General features: G+C 37.7%; 1 long non-coding RNA gene across 1 annotated transcript; it reads right to left on the bottom strand.

Annotated features, from left to right (window-relative positions):
* Window positions 1–4,038: 4,038 nt before the first annotated feature.
* Window positions 4,039–12,113, bottom strand: LOC106036164 (uncharacterized). Its single transcript, XR_001207138.3, has 4 exons — window positions 11,858–12,113; window positions 8,832–9,012; window positions 4,510–4,681; window positions 4,039–4,167 (listed from the first exon to the last, which is right to left on the bottom strand). It is a non-coding gene; the product is annotated as an uncharacterized lncRNA (long non-coding RNA).
* Between the last annotated feature and the right edge of the window lie 551 nt (window positions 12,114–12,664).

A 12,664-nucleotide genomic window follows, 5' to 3' on the forward strand; every position in this document is an offset into this window, starting at 1 on the left:
CAAGTTACCAAAATCCAAGAGATAATCATGTGGTAGCTGCAACATGGTTTAATAACATGTTGGCTGATGTTATAGGGTAGCTGTTTTCTCCATTAATATATTACTGTCTCCTCCTGAGCTGTCTGCATGTTGAATTCCAACACTCCTTGCATCTGTCTTAAATGATTGTGTTTAAAGGGCTAAAAAGTATTCCAGAAAGATGCACTGAAACTGGAGGAGCTGCCCTAGAGCTCTTATCGGTGCGGTGCAATGCAATGCTGATATACATTTTAGGTAATATCATCACTCTTCTGAATTTTTATTCTTTTAAAGAATGTTGACAATTCAGTCAGGCTTTGTGCATTGTGTTTGTACAAGGACTACCAAATAATCAAGGACAGTGAAAAGTACATTCATTATTTGCATGTTTTTCTGTTCTTAGAGCTGCTCCAAGCAGACTTGCATTAAATATTTTATTTTATTGTATTGTATTGTATTTTATTTGGAAGTGAGGTGATCTTCAAGGATGTTACTTATCAGGTGAAGAAAGGTTAGAGGCAGCTTTGGATGATGCATTTCAGATTTGATTGAGGCTCAGTTATATAGTCTAAGGAACATAAGAATTTTTCCCGGGTCTCTGATTTGCTAAAACTGACTATTTGCTTTCTAGGGTCAAGAGGATCTGCTCTAAGTCATCCTTTCCCAAGGAAAGCATCTAACTTTGCCTGCTCTTCCCTTCTGTTCTTTACAAAAGTCCTTTATTTTTCAGGCTTTTGAAACCTAGGTTTCCCACAGCAAGAAGTCTCAGAGGTCTTTGCTGGTGCGTTTCCAAAGCAGACGCCTGTTGAACAAGGAATTGCAGCAGGGGATGCCTGTTTGCTTCTCTCAGCTACTGAGGAGGAAAGAGGTGAGGGTTCTCGAGAGTATTCATTCTGAGTGCTGGACAATGAGCCATCCGGCAGGGTGTGGTGCGCAGACATAAGGCATGGGAGGAGATCGTGGGGAATGTTAGCAAGCCAATAGACCTTTTCTTCCCCAAACTGGGCAACTGCAGTTTGATTTGTTCCAGCTGTGGCAAAGGCACCTAGTGGTTTCAGTAGTGGGGCCATCAACCCTTTGAGATGGTTATTTCAAACATCGTGACATTTTGTGACATTGTAAAGAACACAGAGGTGTTGTCTGAACTTCAGCAATCTGAGACACTGGCCTTTCCTTTTCTTGCTCAGGAAAACTTCTTTTGAGGGTGAATTTCTGTGTGTTCTCCCTTCGGCATAAAGCACCTCTGTATATCTCCAAAGTAAAATGGAGACAGAGCTGCTTGCAGAGGGAAATAAAATAGTTTTCTCTGCACTTTTTCCTTGGGAGTATGCAAAAATCCCATGTGCATTTTTTTATGAATTGGACCCTTCTGTTTTATAGCTGGTAGTATTCATGCTTATTACAATGCCATATTATGGCCTTAGACACTTTTTATGTCCCTATAACATAGCACCCTAGAGAAAGATGCTTCACTAAGCAAGAACCAGTAAACTTGCTACAGAATCAGCGGAATACTTTTCACAAAAGTGCATAAACTTCTGTTCTTAAACATTGTCATCCTTCACCTTAACAAGCACAGAGAAAGGTTCCACTGGTTTCTATGCCTTGTTAGGTCTATCATCTTTTTAATTAATAGTGTTTTTACGAAGCCGTCTGAACTGTGTCATTTCCATTATCAGAAAACCATTGCCATTAATGAATAATTTTCATTTCTGATCCTTGATATCATGCTAGTTGATCTCCTGTTTCCATGCCGCCGAATGATAGCATCGTTTTCTGCCCACGATCAAATTTAATTTGGACTCTGATTATATTATGCTGTTGCGACTGAAGTGTCAATTTTTGTCAGGCAATTAGGAGCTATAACCTGTGAAGTTAAGTTTGATAGGCATTGTAATTGGATTGTTACAGTAATAGCTTGGAACATTCCCTTTTTTTCTTGCTTCTTTGATTCTTGATGCATACTTTAGTTGTGAGAACAAAGGCATTTTGTTATTATGCAACCATAGGATGTTCAAGACAACAAGATGGAGTTCAGGTTTTTCCACTTTCCCCAGATGGACCTAATTGGGGTTTAGTTTTGACCACAAATCATGCCAGGATTTTAAAAGAATTCTGGTGGAGGTGGGGTGGGGGGTCAAGCAAACCTTGAAAAAGAGAGCTATGGACCCAGAGATACTAGGATTATAATATGGACGTATACTTTAAATTAGAAGGTTAAAAGGGAAAGAAAAATCAGACTGGAAGTGTGCCAGATTATCTTGGCTACTCTCATTCCTTTTACTGGCCTTTGTGGTTTATGTTCTTTGCAAGTATGGAGGACTATAATTTCAGGTCATGCTATGGCCCAAATTTTATGTTAGTGTAGATCAGTGCAGTGTATTCAGATGAATCAGCAGAGAAGTTGGCCCCATAGAAAATAATCACAAGAGCTAATGTTTAATGGAGAATACTTTTATTCTTATTGGATCTTTGCTGACAGACTGAAAGTTATCTTTTTTTTTTTAATTATTATTAACATTTTTCCTCTGCAGACACAGTAGTTCATAGCCTGGCTGTTTGTCATGAGTTTTGTTCTGAATATCTTTAGGGTGTGCTCAGACCCTCCCCTAGCTTTGTCTCCTGATCCTTTCTAATCAAAGGTGCAATGAAGATAACTTTTAAAAAAGGACAATGGAGAGGATATTTTTTCCAGTGCTTATGTCATTGGACACTTTTCATAAGTGCTGCTATGTGACAAGCAAATGGTGGAGGAAAACAAAGAAATTCCAGCTGCTATGGAATGCAAGGAAAAAGCTCACCTGCAACATGTTTTATTTATTTATTTTCTGGAGAAAATTGCAAATCAGTACTGTTGCTGTTAGGAAAATGTGAAAAAGAAATTAAACCTTTAAAAGCAACTACAGGAGGATTTCAAAAGTTTTGTATGTTGGGCGCAGGGTAATTGTGTCCTCGGAGTTAGCAAATATTGACCAGGGTTCCACACCTCATCCAGTAGGTAGGAAACCCAGCCATGTTGTACCACCCTGCCTCTGATAAATATGTGATACCCAGTCATTTCACAGTGTGGCTGGCTAGGTCTGCTGCTTCTTACTTCAGGCATGTGTTTATGCTTCTATTTTGATATCCTCAGCTTGTGGTCAGTACTTCATCAAGGAGTAATCTGGTGAGTTTGCAGCATTCTTTGTTAAGTCATTTGCACCTACTGGACCTGTGCCTGACCCACCTCCAAACAATGTTCCTCCTCTTTCTGTCCTCTTCCCAAACCTATGCCAGAGATTTTTTGTCAAGGGATATGGGTTGAATTGTCATATCCCCTTGCTTCAGTAATGTGCACCCTCAGTAGCTGTTCTGCTTTATAATTCCACCTTCTTGAGGTGTACACTTCCTAGATTCATTTAATACTTATATTGCTATAACCCTCTGCAAAATTTCACAATGTCCAGTTCGGTCTTCTCAGTTTCTGCAGGTCTCAGGCAGACCATATGTTCTTGAGGCTGTCCTCTCCTCTGAGCTCGCTTAGGATGCCAGGAAATGGAGACAGCAGGAAACTGCAAAGCAGCAGTTACCAGACTCTGTATCACTCAGTGGGGCTCTACTAGAGGGACCATTTCATTTTGTTTGTACTTTGCACTGAAGCTTAGATGCTAAAATCTAGACTTTTTTTTTTTTTTCACCATAACTTTTTCCATTTTCTTTCTTTTTGTCTTGTTTCCACTTACACCATATTTTCTTGCCAGTCTTATCTATTTGAATATACAGAGCCTAAATACGGGGGCTAAGCTTCATGACGTTGACCCCTTTAGTCTCACAGTGTTGAAAACAAGAACCTGAGAGGATGCACCAGGACTGTTACTGAGGTAGTGGATTGCTGATGTGACAGAAACAGCTGCATATGAAAAGGTGATATATGGAATAGAAAGTAAGTTAGATGAATTTGAAGGTATTTGTAATCTATTCTTCTGCTGCATCAGAAGAGATGTCCTGAAATATGATAGAAGATAGTGGCAAGAGGTTGAAGGGTGAATGAAAGCTTTTGTTTCAAAAGGTAATAATAATAACTTATCTCCCTGCTTTTCTATTGCCTTACTTTTCTTTTTCCTTTGTTTTTCTTCTTCCCTGGGAGATAAGGATGGGCTGCAATTATACCTGAAAAAGGAGTGAAAGTCATATAAATTTTTCTGTACATATGTTCTGTTTGCAAAAAGACAGACTTAGAACCTGATGAAAAAGAGCAATAGGAAGACAAATAGGCATGTGAAAATCCATCCCAGGCAGTAGATATATGCAGCTTTCTAGAATGTAATGGTGACGGGAGTGTGTATTAAATTTCTTCTTTTCAGTTGATCTGATACAGGTGTAGCAATTACCACAGACCGATGTCATTAATTGTAATGTTCTGTAGGAGTAATCAATGAACTCTGTTTCCTGAAAACAGTTTCACCTTTCTGCTATTAGTACTATAATGAAGAGGGTGCAGTATATACTTACATAAAGAACTTAGAATCTATTAGCACCTGTGCTGAACAGTAAAGCTGCTGATACTTTGCATGCAAATTGTAGTCATCATCTGAGAAGAAGCAGAGTTCATAGGTTCAATATTCTCTCCCTTTCAGTCTCCTATGTCAGCTATGTCTTAACCAGCTGGGGGCAGAATTACATTCTGGAAATTAGGGAGAAAAAAGGTTAAAATTGAAAAACTACTATTTCTGCATCTAGCCTCACCATTTGTATAAAACAACATGAAAAATCCTAGCAAGTATAAATGATGTCTGATTTCACATTATATTTTTAAAGTGTCAGTGCTCGAGTAGGCTTACATTTGACAGGTGATTTAAATACTTCAATACATTTCTATAGCCATAAGAAAAAGTCTTTATCAGGATAAAAACTTGACAAAACTATTCATTTTTGTACTAATGCAAGAAATATTACTACTCTTTTTGACACACAGATATGAGGCACTATATTCATCTTCATAATTTATCTAAGTATTTCATTATTTGAGACTATTTAAATGAGTGCTCATTTATGTTGTTTTTACTATATTTATCTTTTATCCTGATTCTTGAACATTATGCTCTGAGTTCATACCTGATTATTACTGGTACAATCTTACCATTATGCTAAGATAAACATATCTTTATTTCTCTTCTAATGAATTTACATTTGGCACAAAGTGTGGTGTTTTTTGTTTTCTCATATCAAGATAATTTTAGTGCCTTCTATTTGTGAAATAAATATGTCTTCAGCCATCTCCCAAGCTTCACCATCTTTCCCCTCACATCTGTCTCAAAGGAAGCAGTTGTGGAGGTCTCTGGGTTCAGTTTTTGAGCACCATGAAATGTTCACAAACTCTCTGTGCAGTCCTGTGTGAAATAATATTAAGATAGGCGGCCTGTTGTGAACATTGTGACACAGAAAGGAGGCATAGAAAAATTACAGCTGTAGACCAGTAGAATGTAACAATGTACTGAATTAATGAACCAGAACTGAGAAAAGCACAGAGAGGAAAAAATAATATTATAGCACTCCTATGGACAACAAATATTTTGCTTCCCTGGCTCACTTTGGCAGCATGTCCATGATGGTTTAGGAATGAGTCCAGGAATGTTTCACACGTTAGATCAGTTTCATCCCTGGCTGTGCAGACCAACCAGGTGAAAAATATGGGAGAAAATTCACCCTCAAGTACAGTGGGATATAATGATACTAAAATGAGACATTTAATAGAATACTGAGACTATAGTATAGCGCTGACTAGATTTTTCTTGATACTTTGTGTGTGAGCATGGACTACCATATGAAAATCTTCACGTGGGATTTTCCAAAATATTTTTGCTTTTTGCTTTTATTTTTGCTTTTGCTTTAGATCTGTGAAGATAAGAGCAATTTGGGTTGTGTTCAAGCTTTCTTAAAATCCAGCAATTTTCAAATATTTATGAAAATTTAGGAATTCTGGTCTGAGTTTATACTTAAAGTATATCTCAAACACATATAATAAACATAAAATAGAGAAGAATTCATCACAGATAACTATGATTCGTTGTCTCAAGCAATTTTCTCTCCTTGAAATTTCCAAATCAAAGGTAGACAATGGCACTATGACTGAACCACAGAATTTCTTAGCATCAGAGTAAATTGGCTTTACAGCATGAGGAAGGTTTTCCTGTAATGACATTAGTCTAGGGAATAAACAAAGGATTAATATTCCGGGCTCTGATTTTCAAAATTGCTCTCAACATTGACCTGTTTCTGCTTCAGCCTATGCTGAAGTAGACTATCACGAGCACTTCTGGATAGTTCATTTTCCACCGGCTATTATCACTGCATTCAGCCAAAAGAAAAGTCAAAACAGTGTCGACTGTATTAGTAATCAGATAAACAGAAAACCACAGAAATCATTCATCTTCATTGTAGTCGTGGCCATGTGTTTCCTAATGGCTGTTTTTTTTGAGCCTGTAGCACGGGCAGAGTTTATCTGGACTGACCCAGGAGATGGTGATGATCTGATGTTGGCCTCAGGCTGGCAAATTGTCTGTTGATTTGACCATGAAAGGAAATAGGGTCCATGAAATCTAAAGGAGTCAACCTGTTCTGCAGCTCAGGCTTTACAACTAGTATAATCTCACACCAAGTTTTCACTTCTGTAACTTTCTCTGTTTTCCTTTAGAGGAAACTAGGGCACTGATTTAGGTCTTTCTCTCTTATCTCATCAGCTGTCTTCATGAAACCAGTAGGAATATCATTTCTGAGATTTTTAGCCCTCAAGTTCAAATTGGCTAATGGTTCAGTCTTTTGTTGGAGTGAAAGGAAAGGGGAGAGAAAAAAAAAGATGGAGAGACAGACAAAACAGTTGCATAAAGCTTATTTCCATAGAAAGCCAAGTTAAACTGTCTTTATCTGTAGGAATTGCAAGGCCTAGTTATGTAACTCTTCATCTTATTTGAAGAGGTGATAAACTGTTCCTAATTAAGCATTCAGCTACAGTCCCATTAAAAGACTTTTTTCCTTCCCTCCAGCAGCTCTATAATAAATAAAAATTAGAATGTTAAAACTGAAAAAAAAAACAAAACACTGACAAACCTATAAAAATCTCTGTGCTTTCACATTTCTAGGGTTAAGACTTACTGACAACCAGAGTATTTTGTGAAAATTGTGATTAAATTGAGTAAGTGCTTTTTAAGATTAGAAGACTTAAAATAGCTTAATTTAAGGAAAAAAATAAAAATTGCAAAATCTATTGTTCCTTTTTATCTATCTCTCTGTTCAACAAAATCGTACAATACCAGAGTCTGAAACATAAGTAGATTTCAATATTGTCTGTGCAAGAGTCACTTTTAGGGAGAAGGAGTAGTGAAATGTTTGAGAAATATCTCTATTTGAAAAAAACAACAACAACAAAAAAGAAAAAAAAGACTGATTTCCCTACCTGTGAATGTGCCCCAGAAAACAAAATACTTTCTTCACCAAGCACTGAATTGCACTGGGGTGTTTCTGAAATCTTTTTCTAAAGCTCTTGCCTATCATCAATCCTCCCTACCCCCAGAAAAAAAAAAAAAAAAAAAAAGCCATTTTCTAGGCAGAATCTAGAGGAATTAGAGGGCAGTCATTTCCTGACAAGGTGGCGGAGCAGGGTAGGGAACCCAGATCTCTGTGTCCTTCTCACTTGGCTGCTTCTGTTGGCACCAGCTAAGGAAGCTGAATTGCCCGTATGATTTTCTGCAGACTGTGTGCACTGCAATAGCCAAAACTTATGAATGTTCTTACTTTACAGTGTCTTGCTATGCTTTGTGAAAGACGTGGTGAGTGGGTTCTTGTTAGTAATCGGGGATCCTGTGTTTCGTTTTGCAGCAGTCATCAGCTGTGACTTCCACCCAGGTGAGATGCTGATTTCCATGTGGTACAGTGCTGCTGTGATTTATTAGCTTTCACCTACTCTTGCCTTAGTAATGGGAAAATTAAGCCCTTATGTGTTCTCACATGATATTTTCTTCTGTTCACATTATGCCTTTTCCACTATCTCAATTTAATTTGCCTTGACTTATATTAAGGTTTTCTTCCAAAAGCCCTTTCCTATAGACCACAGCAATGAATTCAGCGTGAGGAAGGCTAGACATCATCTTTTCACTCAGAGAAATAGATCACAGAAAAGGAAGCCTTTAAAATGCTACTATCCATCTCTTCACCTGATTAGTATATAAAGAACATAGTACAAGAGTAAGGGCTGAAGAGTTAATCTCTTACATTAATCTCCCCCATTACATTATATTAAATAATCTCTTCCTCAAATGACTATACAATGCAGCACTACTAGTAAAATTAAATTTCACATTGGGATTTTTTAAGTATTGTAACCCTTAAATAATTTTCTTCATTTAACTCCATCACAAAATTGCATCCCAAACACTATAAAGACATCTGCTCTGAAACTTCCTCAAACTGGTGGGGTTGGCGGCTCTCGTTACAGCCAAAACATTCAACAAAAAGATTCCTCAGTTTTCTCTCATCACACACAATTATGAGTTTTGACTTCAAATACTTATACTCACATAATTACAGTATTCTGAAAAGATGTCCTAAATATATATGATTCCCAGCTTGACTGAGACTTCAAGCAAATTCTCTTGTCTGGGTGCTTGGTAAAGGAAAACTAAATTAGTGAGAGTACAATACAGCAAGTTACAGTGTTTAGATACAATAACCAAAAATAAAGTCAATTTAATCTTCCAAAGTAGGACAGCTTTTCAGTGTATTCGTCACTATGGAGACTTAACAGTTGATTCCAACTTGCATTTTAATAGCAGACTTACATAACTGTGAGTCCTGGTGTGGTACTGCTGAGTGCATTCAGGCTGGAATTACTAGTTAGACAGATCCTGCTTAGCCTTCTAGTTAAAACATGCTAGTAGTTTACATGTGTGCATGACAGTTGTTAATAACTGTCTTTATAATCACCGTTGGATTTCTCTTTTCTTTCTCGCTCAACATTATCTAAAACAGAAAAATGATGTTAGTGGTCAAGGCTGGGAATTAAAAATCAACATTCCTGATTTTTATTTTTATCTCTAGCTAGTTTTGCCAATGAGGATGCACAGATATTTTTGCACCATATTCAAGAATTGCTTAAATAAATACTCTTTGTTTATTTGTTTGTTTGCCTATTTATTTATTGGTAGAAAATATATTTTGCTTGATGTCTCTAGAAATATTTGTGAAGGAAAAGATTCTTAGAAGTCTGTAAGAGATTGCTGAGTGCTCGAAACTGGAAAAGTATGGCAGACATTTTTTGTTTGAAAAAACATTTAGTTTTGGTAGTATTTTTTGCACATGCCCTCTTCATTCCTAGATGCTTGCTTTGTAACTGATTTTAGTTGTTGCATAACTTGAGGCAAATTGTTTGCTTTAAATTGCCTGTGCCTTAGTTTCCCCAGTTGGTAAGTGATTCAGAAAAATCATCTACTCCCAGGGTGTTCGGAGGCTTAATTAAGTGTTTATAAAGTACTTTAGGACTTTTGCATGAAAAGCATTATGGATGTGTAATATGGCATTATTATTAATGTATATTGCAGATTATTTTTATCTCTGGCAATTTTCCATTACTTTAGAAAATTAGTCTAATCTAAAATATTGGCCAAATAGACAGAATTGCTGCAATTCCTTTAGTAAAAGTTCAGTGATGGAGTCATGTTGACTTTTATCTTCAACAATCTTCCCTTAGAGTCTCCCAGAGACACAGAACTTGAGCTCTGCTTCTAATTGTTGGCTTCAGGCTAAAACTTTTGATCACTTTATTTCTGCTACTTTCTGTCAAACTCACTGAATGAAAAGGCTTGATAACATTTTATAATGTCTAGTTCTTTATTTTGGGGAATACGAAAGATGAATTTGACCTTCTGAATTTTTAGTCTAAACTTTGGTAACAGGGAGCATCCTCATTCTTGTTTTCATTCATATTAATACTGCATCTATCTCTCTTGCCCTGTAAAAAGCTATTAATATTGTTCTATTAACCTCCTTCTAAGTAATAATGACCTTTCCCCTGAAAATGCAATTATTGGACTTTTTTCCCATAATAAATCTCATTTATTAGAAAGTTTGGCCTTGTGCACTTTGTTCTCTGCCATTTCCTTAAAAAAAATCATGCTTTATTTTCAAATAAGTACATTATTTTTATTCAGAAAAATATTCTATAATGCATTCATTTGGTCATAATTTGAGAGGAGGTGATGGCTTCTTGGTTCAGCTGTGTCTCTGCCTTTAGAAAGAAAAAGGCTGAAATGACAGTGCTCTGTATTTCTCCATTGCTGGGCTGTGGTCTGGCTGTTTGCAACTGTGACATCCTGTAGTCTGGAAAGAATTGCCAGCCAAGTCAGCCTGCCTCTTGCCAAGGTCCAGACCAAATGTTCTCTGCTTGGCTAGACAGAGCTCCTATTCCCTTTCTGCAGTCAGTGGCGAGGGGCTGCCTGACCAGTGTTGTCTACTTTGCCATTAGCTGCTGCAAGGAGGAATGAGGAGAAACCTCAGAATCATTAATGCTAGGTATCTCCTGTGGCGATGAGAACAGCAAACTTCTCGGGAGACAGAATGGGAGGTAAGGGAAAAGCTCATCTTTCATTCCTGCCCTTCGAGCTGGTGGCTCTGTCAAGGGAGATGACAAACGTTCCTGTATCCTAAAGGGAAAGAAAGCATCTCTCACATCCTCATTGAAGCAATAGCTGTAGCAGAGGGGTGTTTCTTTACTCCGGTAAAACAATACTTAAAAACTGTGTATAAGAGCAACATTATTGTTCTGGTTCTCCTCCTCTCCCTTCCCCTCCCTTTCCTTCTTGGAGGAGTTTCCAGTAGCCTGAGGTCAGAGAGGGAAGGAAGGTTGTGGCAATCTCCTTTTCTTGGCCATTTTCTTTCCCAATTATAAAGAATACTTAAAGAAAAAATGTGAAAATCCATACTGGTTTTCCTTCCTATGTAGGTAGGCAAAACATTTATAACTACTTGTAGGGAAGGATAGTTTTGTAGTTATAGATTAGACTATAGTCTAGACTGCAAATGGGAAGAACTGGATTCAGAGACTCAGTGTCTCTTTTTTACTTTTTTTATCTTTTTTTTTTTTTCTGGTGAGCACAGGCAAAAAAAGATTATTGTTACTATTTTTTTTTCTTTCACTGGACCCATCATATTAGAAAATCAGTTTCTTAAACTGTGGACTGAAATAGAGGCAACAGTTACAGACTGTACATTAGAAATTAGAAAGCAAGGCTCAATTTTTTGAGGATTCCTTAAGAGTGATGGAAACTGTGTCAAATTTGTAACGTGGAAAAAGACAATGTCCCTTCATGTATTCTCTCCATCCATCTCCCAGCTTAACCAGACATGCTACCAGGAATGTTAACACTAATAACTTCAAGCAGTACAAATGGGACTTTGTACCATGTAGGTAGGAAGACAGGAGCTATACCATATGCACAGTTTTAAGATGAAGAATTAATTTCTAAACTTTGTTTTTCTAACATTTGCTTGAACTGCACACTTCAGAAAACCACATCTTCTTTACACTTCCTGGCTCTGTGACTCATCAAAATGAGTTGTGTTAGTCACATCAAATGATGTGTTTCATAGAATAAGACAGGAAAAGCAGCACATTGAGTCATTGTCATAGGGAGAGTGGCTGCCAAGCCACTATCAGACAACATAGGGAAAAGCAAGCATATTAAATGACCAGGGTCACAGAAACACAGCCCAGTGACAGGAAATCGTTTACAATCAGGTGAATGTGAGCCTTCTCATCTTTTCAGCCTGTTTTTCAAGGAAGTGAGACACGTGCTATCATGATGTTTACCTGTCAGCTTCTGTTCCCCACTAACTTTGTAAGCCGCTGGCCGCTCTCCATCAAATTTGTCAAAGTGCTAGGGGGTCTTAAAAATATGAAGTTCTTATGCATTTTGTAGGGGTTGTTTCTTTTATCAGGCAGGCCTCTGTCTTCTGCTCCCTCACTGGCTGCCCCAGCAGTGGCTGTGTGGCCCAGCCCAGCACAGGGCACCCTGCTTGCTCCCCTGTTCCAGATGGAGCTGGGGCTGCCACAAGGCTGGGTGATCCTAAAGGATGTGGGAGGGGTTGTGGAAGAATGAGGTGGCAATAAAGACCTTCTGCAGTGTGACGTAAAAGACCCTGTGATGACACATGCTGGCAGAAAGGGTTGTGGATATAGAGGATTACTACATATATATATATATATTACAATATAGGGAATTGTAATATATACATTTATATCACTATAAAACAGGATTCGCTTTTGCTGCTGTGCACAGAGTAACTTGTACGTATGACAGGACTCTGTGCTAGTTATTTTTTTGCCAGCTTTATTCCTAGTAAAACTCTTTCAGTTCCCCCTGGTTTCAATAAATTACTGTAGTTTAACTTACAACCTAATTTCTGCATGCTCAGGTCATGCTTCCCTCCTCTTTATCTAATGAGGATGTACCAAGCTGTAGCCCAATATGTAGTACTGAATTTGCAGTACTAGAGATACTTCAATTTTTACTTCAGTTCCCTTAGGAATGAAGGTTGATGCAACCGTACTATCTGTCTGTCGTCCCCAAAGTCAATTGAAAACAAGGCCCAATCTTGACAAAAAACTTGACTGAAG

Source organism: Anser cygnoides, chromosome 5 (genome assembly GCF_040182565.1).
Source record: "Anser cygnoides isolate HZ-2024a breed goose chromosome 5, Taihu_goose_T2T_genome, whole genome shotgun sequence".
NCBI classification, from domain to species: Eukaryota; Metazoa; Chordata; class Aves; order Anseriformes; family Anatidae; genus Anser; species Anser cygnoides.